The sequence below is a fragment of the Aythya fuligula genome, chromosome Z, assembly GCF_009819795.1.
Source record: "Aythya fuligula isolate bAytFul2 chromosome Z, bAytFul2.pri, whole genome shotgun sequence".
In the NCBI taxonomy this organism is placed as follows: Eukaryota; Metazoa; Chordata; class Aves; order Anseriformes; family Anatidae; genus Aythya; species Aythya fuligula.
The window spans coordinates 17,324,038-17,351,004 of NC_045593.1; the positions used below are offsets into that span (position 1 = coordinate 17,324,038).

Genomic DNA, 26,967 nt, shown 5'->3' on the forward strand with positions numbered 1-26,967 from the left:
GGTATTTCATGTTTCTACTACTCATGGTCTACTGTAACGTAAATGTCACTTAGGTAGACAACTTTAACAGTACACCCTTTTTAGGGACCTTTTAATTTAATTTAATTTTATCATTTTATTTTATTTTATTTTATTTTATTTTATTTTATTTTATTTTATTTTATTTTATTTTATTTTATTTTATTTTATTTTATTTTATTTTATTTTATTTTATGGTAAAGCTCATTCAAGATACAATGAAATACCTGGCAAAGACTGTGCTTGTGGAGAGAGCATCACGGAAGGTTAACCCACTTTGGAAACAATCTCACTTTTATGAATGAAGCCTGCACCTCTCAATCCAGAGGGCATGCAGATTTTCAGTCAAGAGAGAAAACTGAAAGGTTTTCAGACTACACTGTCTCTCTGTGCTGCAGTCAGCAAATTATACACTGCAAAGTATAAAATACCTTCCAGACCTCAAAGCCCTGTAACCTCACTTAGACCAGTTGCTGAGAGCAAGAAAGGACCTTTGCTTTTCCCACTGCTTCCCATACACTGGCAGGTTATATTCAAGAGTTTGGCAGCATCCTGTGACCTATGCTGGTGATTACCTGCTCTGCTGACACCCACAGCAAAGTCAAAAGGAGAAAGAGAATGATCTCAAAGAAGAGGTAGTGTATTGGTTTAACCCAACAGCAAGCACTACTCAGCTGTTTGCTCACCCATCCTTCCTGCCATGGTATGGTGGAGAGAATCTAAAAAAAATAAAAGTAAAATGAAAGCTTGTGGGTTGAGATAGAGATAGGTTATGAGGACAGAAGGGAAAGTAAAATAATAATAATGATGATAATAGTACTACTAATAATAATGTTTACAAAAGAAGTGATTCACAATGCTCACCACCTGCTGACAGATGCCCAACCTATCCCCAAGCAGTGGGTCCCCCCACTCCAGCCAGCCCCTCCATATTAATTGGTCAGCGTGATGTCAGATGGTATGGAATATCCCTTTGGCCAGTTTAGATCATTTGTGCTGGTTCTGTCCCCTCCCAGCTCCTGCTGCACCCCCAGCCTGCCTGCTGGTAGGACATTTTGAGAAGCTGAAAAGTCCTTGGCTTAGTGTAAGTACTGCTCTGCAACAATTAAAACATCAGCATGGTATCAACATTATTCTCACCCTAAATCTAAATCACAGCACCATACCATCTTCTGGGAGGAAAATTAACTCTATCCTAGCCAAAACCAGGACAGGTAGAAAGGAATGAAACAGAAGAGAGCAAGAAACATAATGCAAAGAGAGGAAGAGAATGGAAACATATACTATGTCTGTTAATAATAATACAACACTCCTTATATAATTATATACTAATATAATTAATAACAATAAGAGCAGCAGTCTTGACTATAATGGAAGAAATTGAATGAATCACGGACAGTTAGGCTCCTGTCTTTTGACCTTCATGTTGTCCCAGAGGTAGTGCTGATGGACACTTCTGAGACAGAGCAAAAGACAAATACAGTGTTTGTATTTCCTTCCACTCTCTTGCATTTGAAATCTTTCATTCTCCAACATTGTTAATATTTCTAAAATTCATAGTAGGCTTTTTATGTCCCCTATTTCAAAAATGGATCATTACCATAATTAACTTCTCACTTTATATTTTTCATATTCCAAATTAAAAACAAAGAATCAAAAAAACATTACATTTGTATGTAAATGGAGACATAGTATTAATAATAAACTTCTTTTCTGCTGACCCTTGACTGTAGAAACTGGAAAATCTGCATTTATAACTATACAAAATCCATTTCTAAATCCTGTGGATCTGTACACCTAAAATTGCTATGGAAAAATAGTATAATTTGACCTAACAAGATAGGACATATTTGTCTGTGCATGCCTTAAATAAAATCCCTTATTTAAACAGCCAATTGCTGGCAGATAAACATGTAAACACTTTCAGTGTCTGATCTCTTCTTTTCTAATTTCACATTATAGTCACATTAAGCTATGTGAAATAAGCTCCTCAGTTAGTGTATATATTAGTCCACTGTAGTCTCTCCCAAATATAACCTTACAGACAGCTGGTATGGATATGCCACCATCACCTCAGACTCTTATTTCCTAGACAAAAACAGTAAAGATGCAGCACAAATAACTCTGGTTTGAGGTATTTTTATATGTGCTGAGATACTTAATATGACTTTCAGAATCATCTGGACTTACATTATATACACTAATTTGGTTTCACTTTTAAAGCATAAATCATACAAACAGAAGAATATCAAAAACCCAAACACAAGAAGAGTAACAAGCTCTTCTAATTTTAACGTTATTTTATAAAGAAGCACTCAATTCTTCTGAAATTAAACACTGGAGAATTTTTTAGTTTACATACTAGACAAAAACTTTGGTATAGTATTTGGGGCTCAGAAGGAAGTCTGAGAGTTTAGTAAATAAAACAAAACAAAATAGCCAACAGCAGTGTACATTTTTTTTTTTTTTTTTAAATTTAGTCTTTGTGGACAAAACAGAATTTTTAAATTCTTCACAATGGCAACAGTGGCAAATGCAGAAAAAAACTAACTAACCTCAAAATGTTAAATTCTAATTCAGCTTCCTTTAGTCAGACAGCTGGGTCACTGCTGCAAAGTTGTAACTTCAACTGAGAATTAAAAATGCATTCCTTAGATCTCAGTGATTTGGGATGAAAATGTACTCATATAATGAGATCATCACTGCAGACAGAGGGCAATTCTAGTGTTCCAATGTTTCCAAATCATAATGGATTTCCAGTCTTCATGAAGTTAATATTCTTTTTAAAATTGCATCAGGTTGAACTTTGTTATCTCTGTCACTTATTGATGGGAAGAAAAATAATAAAAAGAAAAATAATGTACTTCAGAGGCTCAGAAATAAGAAGGCACACACGTACACAAAAAAACTTCCAACAAGTCAAAGCAAGAACAAGAAAACAAAATCTAAACAATTTATCATTGTAAGAGGTTGTCATATAATCACAGAATCATTTAGGATTGAAAAGATCTCTAAGATCCATCCTGTAGGTTAGACTAACCTGACGGTGGCCTAGCACTACCAAGTCCATTGCTAAATTACATCACTAAATGCCACATCCACATCTTAAATGCCTCCAGAGATGAGGACTCAATCACTTCCCCAGGCAGCCTATTCCAATGCCTAAGTTCAAAAACTGTTTCTGTTATCCAGTCCAAGCCTCTCCTGATGCAACTTGAGGCTGTTTCCTCATATTCTATCAATTATCACCTGAGAAAAGAGACTGATGTCTACCTCACTACAACCTTTCAGGTAGTTGCAGAGAACGATGAGGTCTTCCCCCAGACTCCTTTACTCCAGACTAAACAACCCAAGTTCTGTTGGCTGCTTCTCATATGTCTTATTTTCTAGTCCCTTTCTACTCCCTTCATGAGGAGTGGTATGGGCTCAGTTTTTCTCATAAGTGCTAGCACACACTTTCGCAAAAGTGCAACACACAGTTTTCTCAGCAGACATGAACTAGAACCCCCTAATATGACCGCTACTATTATACCCAAGGCCCTAACACACTCATATCAATAACAGTAAAAAATACATACAAGATGATTTAGTAATAAGAAAAACTGCTAGTAAGATTCTTACTTTGTAAGAAGAAATACCTGTTTAAAGTAATATAACAGAACTTAAAAATTAAAAGTACCTTCCTGAGGACTTGTGGGATGATTTTCTAGCTGTCATTTTTAATAGTTGCTATTTTAACTGTGTGTAGTTTTGACAGGGCAGTTACAATATAGAAACTGTTCTGAAATTTTGATCATATTTGCAAAATGTTCTACTGAGAAGAAATAAAAATGTTCAGAAACAAAACAAAACAAAACATATTGAAGGAATATGCCAGTTTTTTTAACTTGGAGTTTTTTTTTTGTTTGTTTGTTTGTTTGTTTGTTTGTTTTTCCTTCCATTTACTAATATTTCAGGCTGAAATGAAAAAAATTTCTCTTTTCCTGCTATAGCGGTGACCTAGGAAAACAACTTTTCCCTTAATTACTGTTTTCCAAGTGGTATAATCTTCTTGATGAAAACACAAAACATTTAATGTCTGACTTTGCTGTAGAATGAGCATGATTCGATGCACCCTGAGGTAGCAGCATCAGGTCTGGACCATGGAGAAGCAGTGATAAATGTCTGAGATAATGTACCTTGTTGATTGGCAGAAAATTTGGAGGTGGCACCATGCTTGTGGTGCCTGCTCTGTTCGTGTGCCAGAGAAGCACTGCTTCTTTTCTGCCTTGACCTCCTGTCTTGGGTAGGAGTTGCCTAGTATGTACAATCTTCCTGGGTCCAACTTATATGTCTTGTCAGTTGAGAAACAGATATATAATTTGTACTAATAAAATTGTACTAATATTCATGAGAAATAGATGAATAACCACATTAGTTATTAAACATAAAGCAGCAATGTCTTGTCCTGTCATTACATTACAGACAGGTCTGGGTTGGATTGCCAAATCACATATAGCAGGGCAATGATAGATATGGAAAGTCTTGTTGACTCCCAGCTTCCTAAACAGAGGTTTTGGTCACCCAGCTTTTCCTGCACTAGTCCAGCCATGGTGGGGTGGTATTTGCACAGACATACAAGATGCAAATTACTTAAGAGTTGTGAACTATTCAGAGCTGAAAGCTGACCATCTTCTCCGGTAACATTTTCTTCAGGTTTATCAACAACAGAACAGAACTACTGGGTATGCTACCAAGCTGAGTCAAACTTTTATGCCTGTTCAAAATACATTCTCATTCTCACTGTGAGAATTCATCTATTCAACTTAATTATATTTATCTATTATGTATTGGAGGCGAAAGGAACAGGGTATTTGGGGTGGGTAGTACCAAGATTTCTGTCAGAAGATACTCTTTAATTTTACCTTTTAATCATTGTCAATATTTCATTGGGTTATTACTTCTGCCTTATCTTTCATAATTCATCTCAAGAGCATTCTTTTGATGTTAAGTTCTCTTATCAAATGCTGTGTACAGAGCACATTAATCTTGTATGAAGAAAGAATAATTTTTCAAAGTACTCTTACTGGTAAATATTTTTGTGGTATTTCAGACAAATTCACAATATTTTTCCTTGTACAAGAAAGTAGAAAAATTTGGGTATTCTGCTGATTTAATAACTGTACTGACCATAGGGAACATGCAGGGAAGGAGAAATAGTCACTTACAGATAAATTACTGGTAGAAAAAACAACTAAGCTTGCTGAAAACAGTTTTTACAATCAGTTCAGCAACTTTTACAGCTGGTTCTGCAAGTGGAAGTGGACTATGTCTCATCCTGGCCTTGCACTTGGTTACTTGGTTAAATTCATTTATCTCCAGAAATCAGAATGTTAAAAATAGATTAAAAAAAAAAAAAATCAGTACAACTATGATACCACAACTAGTAAATGTTAGGGGTGGGGGTAGGGATGAGGGGGTGGTGTGGTGGCATATCTTACACATTCAGAATTCTACAGCTCATAAGAATATGGTGGATGGTTCTTATATTATTATCTCCACCTGATGCAAAAAGTCTTCCTTTTTCCATATATTTTAAAGGCCATTAGAAGAAATAAATTTATGGAAAAAGATGTTTTAAAATGTGTTTATAAAAGGATAAGTCCCCTGTGGAGAAAAATCAATAATAATAATAATAATAAAACACACTAGTATGTACAAGGATTTGGAATGAAATACAGCCAAACACAGTTAGAAAAGGTTTGGAAGATTTCATGAGACTTGCTGGAAAATATACATTATTCTATGAGAAGATTTGGTTTATTAGTAAAAGCCTGGGTAAAATTTCAGGATTTAAGAGTATACCAATAAAGTGAAGACTGACATTAACCAGACCATGCTATAAATACCACACAAAGAGACCAAACAAATCCACTACTGAAAGACATGCCTGATGTTCTGCTTAACTGCTAGTCTGCAACAATAGGAAGAAACCTGTTGTCTCCACAGAATTAATTCAGTTAAATAAACTGTTTGTAATGCTATTGATTACATCTGGAAGCGGCTGCTTATTGCATTTCCTGTTTGTATGTGATCAGGTGACACAGCTTAGAGTCTACTGTAATAAACATACATATTAAACCATGCCATTTGGAATATAGGAGTCAATTCTCATTGTTTTGCATTTTTTTTTCTCTCTTTTTATTTTTTTTTTTAATTGAACATTGAGCATAGCTCAATATTAGTTCTTAATATCTTCTATAAGCCATGTTTTTTCTGAATGCCACATATAAAGACAGGAGAGCCAAACTCAGAAAGATTATGTTATTTTTACAAGGAGATTGAAATTCAGTGTGATGGGGAATATATCTGTTGTTGTTAACTTTCTGAGTGTGTATTTTTATAATAAACAAGAGAGTTTACATTCCTTCAAGCTCTATCCTGCAGATATTTAATAATCCAGGCACATACAACACCTTTCAGTTAACAGTCAGGTTGTCTTTTACTACCACAGTAGAGGACATTTAAGCCTGGAGGACAACACAGCAAACATTAAAGATATTTGTTACACCATTTAAGTGAAGCCATTCTGGATTTTCAGGACTGTGACCTATAACACAAACTTTCTGTTCATTGGTAATTGTGAAATTACCAATGCAGTAATGCTAAGCAGTAGAGAGCTGTGTTCAGGCTACACATAGTCATATGTCAGAAACAGACTATAGGGTAAGAGAGAGAGAAAAATAAATTTTAATTCCCATCCCTCATACATAAACTCAAAAGATGCTTCAGAACAAATAGGCATATCCTCAATTGGTAGGATGGATAAAAATGGACCAAAAGGTTGTCAGAGGGTTGTTCTCATGAGGATAACAGGAAATAGAAAACAAACTTCCTATTATCATCTGTCTCTCACTGGAAGCCTGATATGCTAATCCTATGCAGAAAAAGCTTGTATGGAAGTCAACAAGGATGCACTCTTTAAAGTTCCTGCAGAGTTCACAATTCATGTTAAAAGAGTAATTGAATAAATGGAAATTAATACCAGCACTTAGACTTTTCTCTCTGGTTTGAAAGAAACAAAATGTGAGAACACATTCAGAAAGATCCTTATTTCTTCCACATTATGCTAAGAAATGAAAATCTGTCTTCTTAACTCTAACATGTATTTATGAGTTTAATAGAAATGAAATGCAGTGAGTGTCCCATTATTATTATGAAATATTTGTAAATTTGGGGCACAAGTATCCAGATAGAAACACTGGGAGAATTTATGAATAAAGGTTGATGAATTAGGTTCTAAATCAGGCTCTAAAATTGACACAAGATAAAAAAGAATTTTAAATTTTCAGACTAGTATAGATAACTGGGGGAGTGTACAAGTTATCTGGTAGAACATCATGTGCCAATGTTTCTTTCTTAGATTAATAAAAATAACCTTTATGGTGCCATAAATCCTTTGTGACTTCTTAAACAAGCATAACAATGACTGATAAACAAAAATAATATTAAGCAATATATATTTTTTTTTGAGTTGGGAAACTGGGAAATGAATGTCAGATTTGGTGCTTTGGAATCCGAAAGTAGGAAAAAATATAAATATATTGTTTGTAATTCAGAAGGTAATTATTAGTTTTCAACTGAAAATAATATGCTCTATTTAATGTTAAATTCATATCAACCTGATGTTTGGTAACAATAGATATTCAGAATAATATTTGATGGTGATTGGAATATTAATATTCTGAACATAACATTTAGTTGAATTTAAATTCATTAAAACAAAATTAAAAGGGCAGATGGAGTATCAAAATCAAGAAAATTTAATAGCTTGATTCTGCTTATTTGCATTCTTCTCTAAGTACTAAGAGATGATTGCATGCCTCTGAGGATTATTCAAAGGAGAATATTTACACACATAAATCAGAATATAAATTATAAATATAAATCAGAAAACCCATCTGAACTGTATTATGCCACCAAACATTATTAGAAATAAGAGATCTCAAAGCAGTTTACAAAAGAGGCTGTTTTTTTAAATCAGCTGAGGCCTGGTAAGGCATAGGAAAGGGTTGTCATCCAGTTTCCTCAAGTAAATAATCTGTACCTGTAACAGCTTGCTTTATTCCATTCCAGTATTAAAATGCAGAAAACATTTCCTTTTGTCTTCTGTACTGAAACAAGTTTAGGCCAGAACGAAGTCAATGTTTAATTAAAGCTACATTAGAGTACTTCTTGAGCTTCTCTTCTGAGATCTGTATACCTGTATAGGTTAAAGTCTTTTATTTATTTATTTATTTATTTATTTATTTATTTATTTATTTATTTTTATTTTTATTATTTTTTATCTGGCTTTTTTTTATAGGTAAGTTGCTACTTCGATGTGCAACAACAAACTCCCATGTCAGGGAAAAAGGTATAATCTGGTCCTCAATTTTTAGAATTTTGACATTTGAAGAAGAATTTTTACAGAGTAACCTCCTGAAAATCCTCAAGTAATTTAATGAATCATACTGCACAAACTCTAAGGAGGATGGATTCAAACTTTGTCTTTAAGTGAAGTCCATCTACTAGAGCAGTAAGGTGAGCATTTAAGAATTGCAGTTACTGAATTATTTTATAATTTTATAATTGCATCACTGTATTATTTTGACTTGAAAACCATGCTTTTCCTATATTTACATAATTCTATTCTATCTTTTATTATCCTATCAGTTTGCTTTTTGACACTTTCATTCATTCCCCCAACCTCCATCCAAAACAACCTCATGCAACAAATTCAGCCCTCTTTATTTGAACCTTTATTTTCAATAAACGAGACTAATTGAATGACTAAAGATTTAGATGCACACTTAGAAATAAAACAAAAACAAAAACAAAAACAAAAACAAACAAACTCTGACAGTTTGAGATTACATTCACTTCCCTTCTTAAATTACTTCTGTCACACCTCTACTGACAAGAGAGATGACTCTGAAGTCACCTCAGATAAAAGTCCAAATTTCCAAATATCCAAATCCAAAAAAATTTTGGATTGGAAAATGTTGATTTGGATCCACGTACACACTCTTGCATTGCATATCGATGAAACATTTTGTTCATTTCCCTGACAAATGCATTAAGATTTCCTTGGCAGAATCTTTTTCATTCATTCCTCATCTGCTGCAGCTCACATCTGACAAATGTCTAAAGAAAGATGTAGCCTTTGTCCTTCCACCACAACTTTCATAGTTTCATCCACACAAAGACTGGCCAAGGGCTCTCCACTACACCAGTAAGGGGAGAGCATGAGCCTCTTGACCTTAGACAGCACTGTGGAGCCAGATAATTGTTGTATGGTACAGGCGGCCCAAAATTATCCTTTTGTCATCTACATTTTTTCATGTCAGGTCTCAGTAAGACTGATTTGTAGTATCAAATAATTCTTTATCTTATATTTATAAAAGAATTATGTGTGTGTGTGTGTATATAATAGGGAGTAAACAACATTGTGTGAACTTATTTCTCCTATGAAAAGGTAGTCACATTTTCTAATCCTTCATTTTGTTGCATGTTGCCCTACTACCAGTTCAGACATGATCAGTCTCTTCCCAAAGTCTCATGAAAGACTTTATTTATTTATTTATTTATTTATTTATTTATTTATTTATTTTTAATACATTAATGAAACAGTTTTTCAGTTTTCTAGGTATTGTTAGCACATGTGAACTTCAAATGATCGTGCAATGCATTTTGATATTTGTTTTCCTACAGCCCATTAAAATAAATAAATAAATTTCTATTCCAGGCAATGCTTTATCTATGGTAAAGTATCCTTCAAAATAACAAATAATGAAAGAACACATGCATAATAGATTTAATAAACTTACTCTATAAGCAATTTAATCTTTAAGGGTTTGGGTCAGAGCTGTGACCTAATCTACAGAAGAATTGAACTCTACACCATGAGACTGGTTATAGATACTCTTCAGTATCTTTTCCCCATGACTGTAGGAAAAGGATGTATTCTGGTCACTGAAGACAAAATCTGAAAATATCCTAGTGTCAGAGATTATATTGGAGAAAGATATAAAAGCAAAGATATATAACCTAATCAGTTGGCTGAGCAGCAAGTGTATTTCTTTCAAAGTAAATAGCTTCTGCAAAATATTATTTATATAGTTCTTGCAAATTGGTTTGAAGTGTTGTTTAGACAATCTTATTATGTATAAAGATAAAAACTTCCATCAAGAAATTATGCAAAAGAAAATGGACACACCAGCTGGATAAATCTATCATACATTGGCAAAAAGCTACAAGCACTTTTAATTAGCTGAGTGAATGTAGTTTGCTGAATGCTGAAAGCACAGACTCACTCATATTAAAATGTGCCTAATTTTCTGTGAAAAAGTCCCATCTGAACAGCCCTGACCATAGTCAATCATACTAAAAGCCACTGGTGCTTAATTTGATTTACCAATATAAAATGCAAATGAGGTGATTAAGTGGAGTGGCAGACATAGTAGGGCCTCTTTCAAACCATCAAGTTAAATGCAAGCAGACAGCAAACTGGCTGTGCAAAGAAAATTTTAGCATATTCGTTTGATTAGTGCTACAAAAATTTAATTAGGTTGGCTAATTACTTGACAAATTGCTCTACACTAGAGAAAAGGCAGAGCATGTTTTATTCCTGCAAAAACCCTGTGTGTATTTTAGCCCAAATGCTATCTGCCAATTTGCAAAAGCATTATTAAATGAATGAAAGATGGTACAACAGTCTCCAACAATGGCAAATTGTATAATGCTTATAATTAGACAAGGCACACACCACTATATCCCTATGTCCATGATCTCTCATGTCTAAAAATATTTAACACAATATTTCTAGGAAAATACTGTCAAAACAGATTATTACAAGGCTGTCAGTTCTTCATAAGAAGCAATATACAGAAAATACTCATTAGTGAAATATTCAGCTCATCCAAAGCAGAGCCTCTTTACCCAAGTGAACACTAACAAAGGTGGTAACGGGGATGCACTTTATCTTGCTAAAAGGAAACAGCATACAATATTCAGTTAAAGGTTGTATCTCTGTGTCTATTTATCGGTAAGCAATGATGAGAACATTAGTTATCTGGGAAGGGAAAAAAGGAAAACCTGGATGATTTTCACATTTTACAGTTTTAGTGGTATAAATAGGCCCCATAAGAAGAATAACAGGACTTCAATGTAGAATAACATATTTCTCTTCTTCACCTATTTTCATTCATATGTCACAAAAGCTGCCAATTTTTATTCAGGTGCATTTGCTGTTTTTCAGTGTAACTAATCAGCCTCTACTGACTCAAACATTATGATAATATAAATAGATACCCACTTTATCTACTCAAGTGGAAAAAATAAGTATCATATTATATAAACATAATGCATTGCAATTGGCAATTAGATACTACATTTAACTCAGACTAAAACAATATCTTAGGAAACCATAAGATACATGAGATCTCTTTTAACGATCATCATACATGTGCATGCAAGCATAAAATATATCTTGCAATTAGCAATTCTCAACTTCTGTTCTATCATGCCAACATAGTTCTAAATGTACAGTGCTAGTGAGATGTTGAAAACCTTAAATCAAACATAATTTCATGTTACTTCAGCATAATTATTACTGTGTATGATCAGGTTTGTTTCTAATATATTGTGTTCAAACAAACTTCAGATCCTTATCAGTTTGCCTGAATAATTGCTAAGAGCACATGAAATAAGGGACTAAACAAGCCTCATGATGATTTTTAAAGGAAAAGAGCCAAACTGGATATTTCTGTCTTTGTCTATGTTCTCATACTTCAAAATTCCTGATTTTTGAAGGATGATGCTCATTATTACACTTATACCTCTTGCAACAGAAAAATCAAAATATCTTAAATTCCTTTACATCTTAAAAAAATCTTCTTATACCAAAATATTCCAGGAAAAACACATCAATATTTATTAGACTTCAATATTAGTCAGACGAGGAAGTACCGACAAATGCAGTCAGCTTCACTGCCCTCTTCCAGAGAAACGTAAGAAAAACAATGCACAGGACTTGGTTCAGAGATAGAGATCCAGCATCAAGGCAACTAGCTCTGACACATTCTACCCTTTAGTAAAGTCATTAGCATCAAGGTATAATATTACTTATATTTCTTGCACATACAGTGGAAGACATCACAAATTAATTATCTAAGCCTGGGATTCATAAAAATGGTAAATATTAAGGTGAGAAGAGAGGCTTTTGTTCAATCCTGTTCTGTCTTGTAGTATGAAAAACTCTTCAGTGAAGCAAGTATTCTGTGAGAAGTTTCAAAAAAATGGAATTTTGAAATGAAAAGAATAGACTAAAAAGTAACTGTCTGGGGGGTTGGGGAGATTGGAGGTGTGGCAAGGGAGGAAATATTGAACCAGCTCCAGGTAATAGAGATTTTCATTATTTTTTTCCTTTGGTCTTGAGCAAGCTGTGGCTACTATGCAGGCATGGAATTAAGAAGAGGACAACATCTTAAGACCAGCTATACAAGAATTGTGATTTCACAGGGAGGTCTCTCTTGACACAAGTGTGGTGAGGAAAGTGAAGAAAATAAGTTTTCTGATTATTTTTTTCTCCATATTTTGTGATAAGCAAGGAGAAATTGTGTTTAAAAACATTTCAAATAACTGTAATTGAAGAATAACTATTTAGGGAATAACTACTTATGCATAACTCTATATAGAATAACCATGTATGGAAGCCAGATGATTCTCAACCTTTTAGAGATTTTTTATTTTTTTATTTTTTTAACTGTAATCACTCCAGCTTTTGTAAAGATCAACATTTTGCCCTCCTTTCTCCTTTCTCTTTGACTGCCCTGATAACTTTTTGACCCATCCATGCAAACTGAATCAGTATAAATGAAACATCTTTCCTGTGGAGGAGAATCTATGAGAGAAACAGGGAGAAGGACAGAAGAACAAAAAAAAAAAAAAAAAAAAAAAAAAAAAAAACACCACCACCAACAACAACAAAAAAACAAAACAGAAGAATGGTGTTTGTGGCAGAGGTCAGAAGGCATTTAAGAGTCCTGGTCTTTCCTCTGAAGATACATGTGCCAGCCTACAGGACTTATACCATGTCCCCGAGATGCCCTAGATGGGCCTACCCAAATGTCCTGGAGAGCAATCCCTGGAGACAGCAGCAGAGGCAGTGTGGGCAGTGCTGAGGAAAGCTTTCATTTTAATCTTTTTGCTTTGGGCATTACTAGCACAGAAATATATAGCCATAGCAGTGCTTATCTTAAAATGACAAATGTGTCATTAAAAAAAAATCTGGCAAGTACAGTTTCCTGCCTGCTCAGTTTTCCTTATTTTTCTTCTCTTTACACTTCTGTGTGAAACAGAGGAACAAAACCAACCAACCAACCAACCAAAACAAAACAAAACAAAACAAAAAATCCCAAATGTTTGAAAAGACTTTTGCTACAGCAGGAGGAGAGCAGATAAAAAATAATCATCAGTTTTCATATTCTTAGGAAAGAAACACTTTTTAGAAAAGTGGCGGAAATAGAAATCCAATTATTATTTAGATGAGATAGTTATGAGCAGGTCTTTGCTCAAGACAAAATAGTTATTCATTTCTGCTACTATTTTATTTTGTAAAGTGATAATTGAAAAAAAAATGCAATTGCTTTGGATACACACAGCTCTGTAACTGATGTTAATGAGATCAACAAACGCTTTGGTTTACATGGAAATTACATAGTTGGTACGTAAACTTTGCATTACAGTTGTTTTAAAACACTATAAATTTATCATAGGACTATCTTTCAGAAAATTATTGCTTCACTAGATTACGTCTTATTCTTATTTATAAGAAAAAGCTTTAGTTTGGATGTCTTTTATGGAGTCACTTAATATTTTGTGTTTTACATTCTCTTCTAAGTATCAGCTCCTTGTCTGGGAAATGGGATATGGGATTAAGCTGGTATGACATTTCATTCTTACGTATATACTACGACTGTAAAAGGTTGAGAAAAAACATTTTGTTTCCTGTACTTTTTCATGGATATGCTATCTTAGGTTTGTGTGAGTGTTACTATACTACGCGTGGTTAGCATACATTTTTGCTATATGCTTCTGGAATCAAATGTTGGATCGCTACATTACACAAAACAGACTCCTGAGCTGCTTAAATAATGATAATTTTATTTCTCCATTTTTTATGGAGAAATAAAGACTCACATTAAGACTCACCCAAATTAGTGTTTTAATCGTCACATTATATTTCATTGCAGAGAAAAGGTAATATACGATGCAGTGAAGTGTACAAATTTGATGATTATTATTAAATGAAAAAAGCTATCTTAACACACTTCTATCTGCTCTTTTCTGACACCTGTGGCTTGCATATTATTTTTCTTTTTTCCTCACTCAATTATGTATTTACATAAAAATAATGGTGTTGAATCTTGAAAAGCAATGTCAGCATGTTATATTCCCAATAAAAAAATTGCTTCCAGTCACACTTGATTACCTCTATCAAAGAGTTAAAACATATAGAAAAGTGCATGTTAACAGAAGACCACCTGTGCTGAGAATCTGAAGGAAAACTCAGCTAAATTTAATTGTATTATCATAAACAACATACTCTAATAATTTTTTTCCTTTCATGTGAATTTGAAAATCCTTCTTCCCTTGAAGTAGTTGCTAAAGAAAATTATGCAAGAGTAAAACCACACAGTGCTGCTGCTGAAAAATGCCGATAGATTCTGAACTGTTTCAGACAAGGTTATATTAGATTCCTCACATACTCATAAATTATAATATCAGAGGATACCAGGCTGATGAGAATAAATGCAAAGCTTCCTGTGCAATGCAATAAAACACAATCATAAGTTAATTTTTCAGTGATGGTCTGAGGTCTATGTTTGTGGCTGAGAAAATGTCTGCTTTCTTTTATTTCTCTGTATTCCCCAAAGTATTAGTTACATACTTGCTAAAAAATTCAGTTTTCTTTATAATAAGAGGATTTTATTTCAACTCCTGAATGGATTTTAGCTGCTTGAATGAATATTTATGATGTTTGGAATGACCGTTTGCCCACCTTTGTAACAACAAAGAATTCTACTTTACATGTGATCAAAAGTGGATTGTATTCTATGAAATGCTCTGGTTTTACATTCTGTATACTGTGATAGCAGGCAGAAAAATGTTAACAAGCTCAGTACATGAAATTATGAGCCACACTTGTTCTCCATTTATGTTAGCACAAAACTGAGTAACTTTCATGAATGCAATATATTTGCTCAAATTAATACAATTGAAAACATTTTTTTTTTGCTTAATACCACTTTTTTTTTTTTTTTTCAAATTACCTAGCTGATACTGTAAAACTTGCATACATCATTTCAATATATTTTGTTGGTGATACAGCAAACACATGTGACTTGCTTTCCCTTGTAGTCCTCAGCAACTCTGCATTTATTTGTTTATTTGTTTATGATAAGGTTAATCTTCATTCTACTTTCAAATTATTATAGATTTTCAGTAATACAGAATTCTTAAGACTTACTAATAATTAGAATACATTATTAATTATTTAATGAAAACCTTGTTCTTCACAAACTAAGACCAAGTTTCCAAAAATAAAATAATAATAATAATAATAATAATAATAATAATAATAATAATAATAATAATAATAATAATAATAATAATAAAATAACTTAGCCTGTCATAAAGAAGGTATGTGCATGTGTGCATACATGTGTATGTGTGTGTTTGCTGACCAAACGAGGTGGTGGATTTGAAAAGTAATGAATTGGTACATTCCCTTCCCTTCCCTTCCCTTCCCTTCCCTTCCCTTCCCTTCCCTTCCCTTCCCTTCCCTTCCCTTCCCTTCCCTTCCCTTCCCTTCCCTTCCCTTCCCTTCCCTTCCCTTCCCTTCCCTTCCCTTCCCTTCCCTTCCCTTCCCTTCCCTTCCCTTCCCTTCCCTTCCCTTCCCTTCCCTTCCCTTCCCTTCCCTTCCCTTCCCTTCCCTTCCCTTCCCTTCCCTTCCCTTCCCTTCCCTTCCCTTCCCTTCCCTTCCCTTCCCTTCCCTTCCCTTCCCTTCTTGAAGATGTTCGGCAGACTAAGGAACAAATATTTTCTTTCATTTATGATAAGATGGTGGATGCAGGGCTGCAAAAAAGGCTTGCAATGAAACAAACTGAAATAAAAATTGTTTTTGTGTGACCAGAGTTTAGTCTCTGATGGATTTAAGCAAAAGACATGGTCAGGAGACAGTGGTGCAGATCAGAAGAGTCATCCACTTTAAAAACTGTGAAAGGAATTGTGGTAGAATAAAGAAAATAATGGGCCTCTTAGTGTGTTACTTCACTTCTAGCAGATCTTCTATGTTTTTTTATTTCTTCTGCTTCTTTCTCTTCCGTAATCATCAGATTAAGCAGAGAAGTGGTACACCATACAGAGGAGGGGTCCATACCCAGCATATCTTACTGCGTACTTGTCCCAAGACAGCGTCTTGGAAAAAAAGAGGTTGTATTAATTTTATTGCAATCTTGTTGTTTTAATATAAGGCATTACTTTATTTTCTTTTGTCTTTGTTTTTCACCATTCAGGTCTATTTTAAATTGCAGTAAATTAGATTAATTTTCCTCAAGTTAAGTCTGTTTTGCCTGTGGTAGTAAGTGATCTCCCTTTTTTTTTTTTTTTTTTTTTTTTCATCTTATTTCTCCCCTTGCAGTTTTGAGGATGCAGGGTGTAAGAATGGCTGGGTGGGCCTTTGGCCTTTAGCCCAAGTTAACCCATGACAGAGGTACAAGTGTAAATCTAGTGAGGTTGAAGAGGGCCTGGAATAAAATATTTCTGCTCCTGATTGAATACAAAACTTACATAGAAAGTAAACTACCGTTATGTAATTGAAACTGTTAAAATGAGAGAGCTGAGCAAAAAAATCAGAATGTCATGCTTTCGGTGGGATTTGCTCAACTCAGCAAACAAAAGATCATTAGCAGACCTAAGGCATACATTAAATATGCGTATCTGTAAAGATAAGGTCATAATTCACTTGAATCTTGTGAATCTAGATTCACTTGAATCTAGATGCATCTGCATCCCACTTATATGACACCTAAATGAGGTGCTGGGCTGAAGCAATCAGAGTGGAGTATGTGCAGGAGGGTTGCAGATCTTGACAGTCTCAGACACTCTGACCCATCTGTGGGCTGCAGCTCTGATTGTCTTCCTCCCTTACCTTTACCTCTTTTGTCTTCCTCCTTTACCTTTACCTGCCTTTAACCCAGAGCATGGATAACTGGAATTAGGCAGTGAAATAATTTGCTATATGGCTTATTCGCCTCTAGCAGAATCTTGAATCTGGATTTTTTTTTTTTTTTTTTTTTTCAGATATGGACTGAAAATAACATAGTTTCTCAACTATATTGTTTTATGCTGTACGAAACCTGGACAAACATCAGACATCTTCATCCTCATGCCATGTTTTCTTGGGGGGTAGATGAAACTGATGCAATAAAGTTCTCTTTTCCTGTCTTTCTCTCCCCATTCCCTGCCCCAGTGACAGATCACTTCATGTTAAATGATATCTTGCTATTAAAAATGTTATTAAAAATGCTAAGTGATACAAATAATATTCTATAATTATTGAAAACATTGAAAAATAATGTACTGTTTTATTTTGAAAAGAAATAGCTGTTTTAATTGAAAAGAAATAGCTGAGATAGCTGGAAAAGTGTTAAAAAACAAACAAACAAACAAAACAAACAAACAAACAAAAAACTTAGGCTGGCTTCATCCAGGCCATTGAGTGATTATTGATGATTAGTGACTACAAGCCTTTGCCTATTAAATTACAGTTTAAAATTTAATAGAAAAAAAATCTACACGGAATACGTTTTCTGCTGTAACTATATACGTTACATAAAGATGAAGTTAAACTTTGTTAACCTCATTTGTGTTTTCTGTGTGAAAGTATCTTGTACATAATAGCAACATTCACTATGGATGGTCAAAATCTATCCAAGATGATTCAAGGACCCCTTTGACATTGCAGTCTTGCAGTTGCTGAACTACTGACAAATGGCTGATACTGATTCAAAAACACTAACAATTTATTTATATATTACAGCATGGAGGCTTATTTTATGTGTAGGTGACAGAAAAGTATTTTGGCTGCACAATTATCATGGGATATATATGGAAAAGCTACCTGACTGGAAACTAGTGAAAGGAAAAGAAATGAAGTTCCGGCTAACTATTTATTATTGAGAAGAGTTTAAAAGCACCTGACTTAAATATAGTTTAGTAACGATTTTACTAGTTAGTGCTCATTGACACTCATGTTGTGGTTTGATAAAGAAAAGAGGTCATTTTCTTTTCATAGGAAATTTATAGTCAATTTCATATGGTTTTGGATATGGCTCCTAGTCTGGAGGGAAAATTCATAAGCTCTTGTTCTAGAAAACAAAACAAAACAAAAAACAACATCAAATCTAACCAAACATAAAACTTCAGTTTTCTCTCTGAGCTACAGGATTAAAGGAATCACCAGAGAGAATGAGTTGGCTCCACTTCCCTTGGAGCACCAGGGATGTTTGGCTAGAAGTGTACTCTTGAAAGAGATCGTATGTGGACACATTTCTGCAAGGCCAAAAACACTGGTTCAGTCATATTTGTTGGGTGTTCAGCACTGCAGAAAATCAGGCTGCTCAACTGAGACTTTTGGAACCTTTGTCACTCATTCATTCGACATTCCATTGTTGATTCTGATTAGAGTGATCTGGTAGACAAGGCTTTTGCACAGAAATGTAAGACTAAAATCTTAAACTATATTTGGTTCTACAAATAAATCAAGGAAGACTCAATCTTTACCAATATACAAGAGCAGAAAAAGGAGAGGGGACACCTGCATTTAAATTCCTCAAAATAATTTAATAGAACCATATAGTTGTTTATTGATGATTAGTGACTACACAAACTATATAGACTATATAGACTAAATTTGGATACCCCATGTAACTATCTTTCTTTTCCTGTGGTAGTCTATGTTACCTGTGGTACAAAATGGATGAGGCATTTCCACACTGAATCATGCTGGATGGAAGAAAAAAAAAAAATTCTTATGGCAGAAGTAATCTACCCAAAATTTAAACACAGCGAAATAGCCTAACTCTACCTCCCATGATAACTAATGAGATTAGGTTGATGAATTAATTGAAAATGATTATTTCTATTTCAACAAACTAAAAGATATTGAAGTGGCTTCTTCTACGTCCCATACAAACAGCATCTTTTTTTAACAACTTTTCCAAAACCACTATGAATAAATAAGATCTCCACAATATTTTTGTGGAAATTTTCCATTTTTGATAAAATATATCTTTGAGGCAGATACTGAAGGCTATGTTTTCCAGTAGACAAGTATCTGTATGCACATTTTCTAACCTTGTGTCTATTCTATGTCTACACAACAGAGGTTTGAAATACTGTTGTCCTTATATTTCTTCTGAAGACGTATACTGTCTCCCTATATGGAAAGTCAGATACCTTTGTAAGATTATTTTGATTTGAGTTAAGTTGCTCTGGAGCTGACTATTAGCTCCATCAACTCCAAAGGACATATCTGTTTTCCTAAGGCATCCAAAATTATTTGGGATAAAGGCACATCAACACCCCATTAATGTACTCCTTTTTGTTGAATTCCCTGAGACCAAATAAATAAATTCATGTCTAATTGTTATCTTCTGTTACAGAAATCCAACTCGTTCTGGTTCAGAGCATTCATAGTGTCAGTATTTCAGAATTTCTAGTACAGAAAGTTTTTCATTTCATAGTATACTTTTCAAGTTTGAGAAACAGAATGACCTTCACATGTACTTAAATTCCCATAGATATGTTTAGATAATTTTATAAAAATCGATTGACCAAATATTTAGATGGTGTGGCAGATAGACTGTTAATAGTGTATGCTTTCAAAGTGTCTCTACACTTTTAATAGCTTTATTAAAAGTATTTCTTCATCAAAAATAACAACTTTCAAAAAGCATATGGTTGAATAAGTTTCTTTATTCTCTTGACAATTATTTTTTCTGGGAGGCCACAGGGATGAAAAAATCTCTGACAAAAGCAGTATTTTCTTTTTTCAGATAAACCTAATGGATGAATTTATTTGGCCATGAAGGTTGTTCTTTTTAGAACACTTTGAAAGAGGAAAGAATGCTTGAAAGAGCCTGAAATTTGATTTACATCTTTAGAACAAAGAAACAAATGAAAATGTGACTATTGTCTTTATCTTCACTGTTATTGTATGCAGTATCCTTCTATAATCTTTTCTTGTAATGATACTTAATAGCTGCCTTCGAGATATTAATGGAAATTGTCACAGGCAAGGGAGATATTACTGCATCTAATGAACCAAAGTAGGACTAAAAGGAAAAGAAGAACAATAAGTAAAATCTGATCAGATAAAAGAATTTAACTTATTTCTGAAATTTAACCCTATACATGGTTAATTGTCATAAAATCAAAAAAGTGAAAGCAGTTACTATTTTGCATATTAGTGCATTGTTCATGAAAGCTTATTGTACTTTACAGTTATACTATGTTACAATGTATAGACCTTGAAGTAAGAATTGAATAGGATCTGATTTATCAGCCCTTAGCACATCATTATAATACTGTTTACTGTTTAATTAGAAAATAGTTTATTTATCTATTTATTTATTTATTTATTTTAAGGAAGACCTAAGAAAAAAATAATGAATTCACTTGATTAATGTCAATTAACTGAAAAATATCTTGAATAACATATATTTAGCCATAGTTTTGAAGAAAGTAAAGTCATCAAATTGGTAGAATTTATTGACTAAATCCTTTGAGAAAACATGTTGAAATGATAAATCAGCTACCAGAAACTTGAATCAGTTAATGGAGATAGCCTGTTCTGCAGATAAAATGTATTCAAATATCTTAATCTATTTAAACTCAGTTGCTGTTTGCAATTAAATGTTCAGAAATACATGGAAGGTCAAAAGAAGCCAAACTAAAAAAAAAAAGAAAAAAAAAAAAAAAGAAAAAAGCATAAACCAAGGGTAGTTGAGGGTTGGTTTGTTTGTTTGTTTGTTTGTTTTTTAAACTCTGATGTGAGAAAGGAAATATGAACGGTCTATATGTGAACATATAGAATTTATGCAATTAGAAAAAAATGGATGGGAATTCACTTATACTAGTTCCTTTGGCTTGTATGTAAACAGAAAATAAAACAAATGGAGCCAAACTACTTCTTATGTATGTAATGTATACAAATGAGTTTTATTCAACTAAGAAATGTCATAAAATGTGGTTTCTGTGTATCTTAATTGAATTACAAATTTTAAGTTGGAATTTTATAAGTTAAAATTCATTAATGACCCACTAAAAAATAAATTTATTTTTTACCTTTTTGACATAATAAATAGAATCTTACTGAATTGTATTTATGGAATTTGCTGTTTTTTCACTTTCAGTTATCCATCTAAAGTTAAAGAAATGCCATGTTTGATATGAAGGCTAAAATTATGAGATTTACTAGTTGTTAACATCAAGAAGTAAATAAATATAAATAAATAAGTAAATAAATATAAAAAGAATATAAATCCAAAGACCAAAGGATGTAATATTATACAACAAACAGTTCCTTTGCCTGCTGAAGCTATATTTAAGTATAAGAACAGGGGCAAGTTTCAGAAGCAGATGAGAATGCAGTTTGTTAGGCATGACTAGGGGGAATAAATGATTAAGAAAATAAATCAAGATAAGATTCAAACAAAATCATAAGTCTCAAGAATTCTTATATAATTTATTCAAAATATTATTATTAAACTTTTTTGCTCAAATTACATTTATTTAAATATATATACAGCAATACAGTTCCTGGAGTACTTCTACTGACTGTGCCTGAATGTTGTCTAGATTTCACACAATTCAGTGCACTTGCTTTTACATGATGTCCATGTATTGCTATGTTCCCAGAGAAGCGTACAGTTTAGCGATTTATACACAGTGCTCTTAGATAAGTTTCCCTGTATGTTGCTATACATAAGCTTGAGATTTCTGTGAGTAATCTTAAGGGATAAATACAAAGTGTGACCAGGAAACATTCATTAGAGAATATTTTTATATCATTAGAATATTCTTTCACAGGTTTCGGTGAAAAGTCATAAACATAACAAATTCCAAACATAATTTAGTCGAAAGTCATTGTTTACAAATCAAAATCTGAAAATCCAAGAGATCTGAAGCAATCACAGTTTCTGTGACAACTTTAGATTTTCCACATTTTTGTGACAATCTCAAGATGCTTTTTGCATATTTTTTTTCCATAACACCTTTAAAATCAATAAATTTTGAAAAATAAAAATACCCCCAAAACCGTATTTGGGAAATTACAAAACAATTCTAGTAAGTGTGAATTAGAATTATTACCTGAATTCTGTAGCAGGCAAATACCAATATTCCCTGCATGATGAATTGTGAATTGAGTAGTCATGAAACCAGGGTTCCATTTAAATCATCTGGGCTATTTCAGAAGAAAGGTAAATATACATCTTCCAAGGCTTTGGGGGGAAATATTGTCTGACATTGAAATAAGTCACAAAACATTCCTTTCATTTTCAGACTATTAATGCTTATCCATGGCTTAAATAAGAATACTTACATTTTCTCTTCAGTTGTGCACATTACAAACAGAGATTAGTGGCCTTTCACTTCAGACCTGTCAGAGTTAAAGTGACATGAAGCTATTAACATTCTGCTGTAAGTGGCCAGAATCTCAGAAGCTTCCTTTGTTCCTTTTTTTTTTTTTTTTAAATAAAAATAAAAAATATTTTCTTTCTCGTTATCACTCTAAGACCACTCTAACGCTCAGTTTGCATTGGTTTCATGCAGATTACCTGTTCCCTTTTTGGGGTATTGTGCACTGGCATAGAACATCTTTCAAATATTTGTGCTCCTTTGCTGTTGATAGGTATCTTTCACTTCAAAAGATAGGATTATCCCATATAAACTGATCCATAATATTCTGTGTGGAAGACTTTGAATGTAATAATCAGAAGGTGTAGATTAGATTTATGAGATAAACTATTACAAAAAGACCCATACAAGTTTTAGCCAAACACTATCCCTGTGGGTTTTATATTTCACTGCCTCAAGAGTACACTAAGAATTCACTATAAGTAAATAAGTAAATATATCAAAGGAAATTGGAAACATTAAAATGGACTGGAATATGGAGAAAGATTAAGCAAAGGAACACACATATTTACTCCTTTTATTACTTTTTACCTTCTTAGTACATGTTCTCTCCCTGTTGTTATTTCTTTTGCAAAGTTTTTCAGGACAGCTTTTGGCATCTCTAACTGCTTCAGTATATCTTAAAAAGCATAAAATTTGATTTGTTTCAAAATCTGTCTATTTTGTAGAAAGTAGAAACTACCTGTACTATAGAGAGAACTAGAAAAAGAGCAAACGTCCTCTGAGATATCTGGAATGGAAAAAGTTTTCTACTGTGCAAACTCTGGTTAGGGAGAATTTTCACTAGTGTGTGGATACGAAAGAAAACTTTTGAATTTATCAGAAGTTTTGATATCAACTTTAGGCAACACCTCACCATGTTTTATCACTTGGATATAAAGTCTCACTTCATTTAGATATAACCCCAAGGTATCATATCCATATGCAAATCCTCCACCCTTTCTCTTCCTTTTTTTTTTTTTTTTTTTTCTTATTTCACTCAGTTCTTTCCTTCTGTAAATAATTATGATTACTCCTATTTAATAATATATATATATATTTAACAGCTTAGAAATGCTCTTAAAGTCATGCTGTTTCTCTATGAAATTTACATATGCAATGGACCAACATTTGTGCTTTAGAAGGCTTCAAAAATCTTAAAAAAATAGTAACATGTATCAATTTGTAGATATGTTACATCTGGAACAGCACTTCTAGTGAGAAAAAAAATGCATGTATGTAACACTATTGAAAAATCAGTGATATGTCTCATACTGCAAAAGCAACATTTCAAAACTCTCTTTTACTCAGGAAATCATGGTTTTACTTACTTGGAGGTTACTATTTTACTATTTTTTACTATATATATTTTTTTACTATTTTTTACCATATATTTTATATATATATATATATATGTTGTTTTTTTTTTTGACTATATTTTACTATTTTAGTAACCTTGAGTTACCAATCACCAACTTTACTTTTGTACAATTTTGTACATTTTGTACAATGACTAAGGATGTTGGATACATCAGTAACCAGCTTATTACTTTTAACCTGCCTCTAATAAAATACACAAAATCTCAAAATATCTTTATAGAGTGTAAACAAGTTTACAAATAGAGACTATGCTCTTAAACAGGAAATTATGTAAAGGCAATGAACTGGACTATTATCTGCAGAAATAATAATAATGGTCATTGTTTTTCATGCTTATATGATACTTTTTCTAAGCACTGTAAAAATCAGTTCTACTGACCTTAAGAGGATAGAGAAATCTGTTCTAGCTAGTGAATTGATATAAATGTCTGAGAACGTGTTATCACAATTATTTTACAAATGAGGAGGGAGATACGGGGGTGAAAACTCAACACAAAAACAGATTGAAAATCAGCCCATAACATCAATAGACCATACCAGTGAACAGATTTGGATGTTCTAAAGTAATATCTTGGCATATGTGAAAAATGAAATCAATCAATCAATCAATCAATTAAACAAACAAATATTTTGGTAGTTAAAACAGGATTTTGAAAAAGCAAAACTAGTCTACCTGTTGTTAAGGAATATATAAAGCCTTTTCATTTAAAATAAAAGAGGTAAAGAGGTCTTTATTTTTTATTTATTTATTTATTTTTTGTAATACACTTTTTAAACTGTTTAATTGTTACATGGATAGTTCCAAGAATACCAAAATCTTCAGATAATTTTAGATTATTTTAAACATACTTGATAATTTAGAAGACCTTTAATAAAAATAAACTCATATATCTGAAAATTGAACAAAAACGTCCCATAAACCTCATGGGTTGGTTTATCTGAATCAGAAGATATCCAGGTAAAGCAGAGTATGAATCACAGCAAAAGAGTGAGATGATGATGATGATATTGTAAAAGTGTAGGAACAGAAATAGGTAACAGGTAGGTAAAAAAGTAAAAAATTAAAATAAAATAATATTAATAAAAAAAAATAAACTCATTCTCCTTACATTATCTTCTCTGATTTCACTAAAAAAAAAAAAAAAAAAAAAAAGGAAAGCATGGAGTATGTTGCACAGTACCAAACAGTACCAGAGAGATGTTCTTCACTGCATATGGCTTCATTCTGCACATAGTAAAAGCCATGATAAGGGTTCTTCTTGACTTGAGTGGGTATTACAGACTGAGTTTATTGGCACTGTGCCCAACAGGCATGATTGAAAATGTTAATAGGAAGGCCAGAAACTCCAGGGAGAATCCATGCATTGTCACATCCTTAAGCAGATATCCAAGTCCCATAAAGTCAACAGAGTATGCTTTGTTGAATCTTGGCTTTTGACAATTACTTGAGACATCAATTTTTACCTCATTTATGAATAAGCTGCTAAAATGTTTTGAAAAATAGTATATTTATTAATGCCATGGGTCATGTTTTTACCTAAGGAAAAAAAGTTCTTGAAATTAATTAGGAAATTAATCTTGAAATTATTGAGGGAAAAAAAGGTCTTGTCATTTATTAATAAAATGACAAGGGTATACTTGGTTTTATCTTGCTACGGATTTCTTGCTGTCATTCCTGGAAATACTGTTATATGAAGACAATTGAAAAATGCTATTAAAAAAAATAAATAAAAAATCATAGATGTAAATTCCCCTTACTTAGGATATTATAATTCTAGAGATCTTTGTTCTGGGACAGATGAAGAGTGTCCCTTGTAGAAACCAAGCTAAATGCTTCATTTTGCAAACTTGAGAAAATTAAGTTCTCTGTAAATGAATATTTAGTGCTACTATGAAAGATTTTCAGGAAATTAGGCACTTTATAAAAGTTCTAAATTTAGCTGGAATCAATAGATGTTCAGAATCTTAGAAAGCCATAACACTTATGATGACAGGTAGAGGTGATTGAGGAACTTCATTTTAGACATCTGCTTCTGAAGGATTTATATATGCAGATTTGTAGAGACATACAGATACATGTAGATAGATACTAATTTGTTGCATAGAGATTTTTATTTTAAGTATAATTTAGAATACAATAACAGTCCTGTACTTTGGTTGAATTTGGTTGAATTGTTTATTCTTAACGTATTATCTAGGAGATTTATATGTTTACCCTGTAAACAAATAGTAACTAATAATTGTAACTGATCCTCAGTTCCATTAACATATTGTTATTTGTATAGATTGAATTTTATTCAATTGATAAATTGTCTATTTTGTTACTAATTCTTTTTAGCATTAAAAAGAAATTTAACCATATTTAATTATTAAATGACCCTTAATCACTTAATAGTGGTTAAGTAAAAAAATCACTTCAGTTTTTTGAGATGTATAAACATGTATATGAACAATTTGTTGTTATTTTTAAACTGATTTGTAAAAATCCACAAGTGTTGTAAAATACAGAAATCCATCAGTTGCAGAAAATTTTGCCTTTCTTTTTTAAGGTACATTATTTTATTTTATTTTATTTTATTTTATTTTATTTTATTTTATTTTATTTTATTTTATTATTTTATTTTATTTTATTTTATTTTATTTTATTTTATTTTATTTTATTTTATTTTATTTTATTTTATTTTATTTTATTTTATTTCATTTAATTTCATTTCACTTCATTTCACTTCATTTCATTTCATTTCATTTCATTATTTAATTTCATTTTTCCCTAGGGAATTTCTAGGAATTAACTGTTAGCACAAA

The 26,967-nt window shown here is 32.5% G+C and overlaps 1 long non-coding RNA gene across 2 annotated transcripts in view; it reads right to left on the reverse strand.

Moving 5' to 3' along the window:
- Window positions 1-26,967, reverse strand: part of LOC116500904 — a 65,745-nt gene that overhangs the window by 5,251 nt on the left and 33,527 nt on the right. The window contains exon 2 of one of the 2 annotated variants that reach the window (XR_004254353.1): window positions 594-737. The exons of the other annotated variant lie outside the window; for it this stretch is intronic. This is a non-coding gene — a long non-coding RNA (uncharacterized LOC116500904). The remainder of the gene's footprint in view (window positions 1-593; window positions 738-26,967) is intronic. 2 annotated transcript variants of the gene reach the window in all.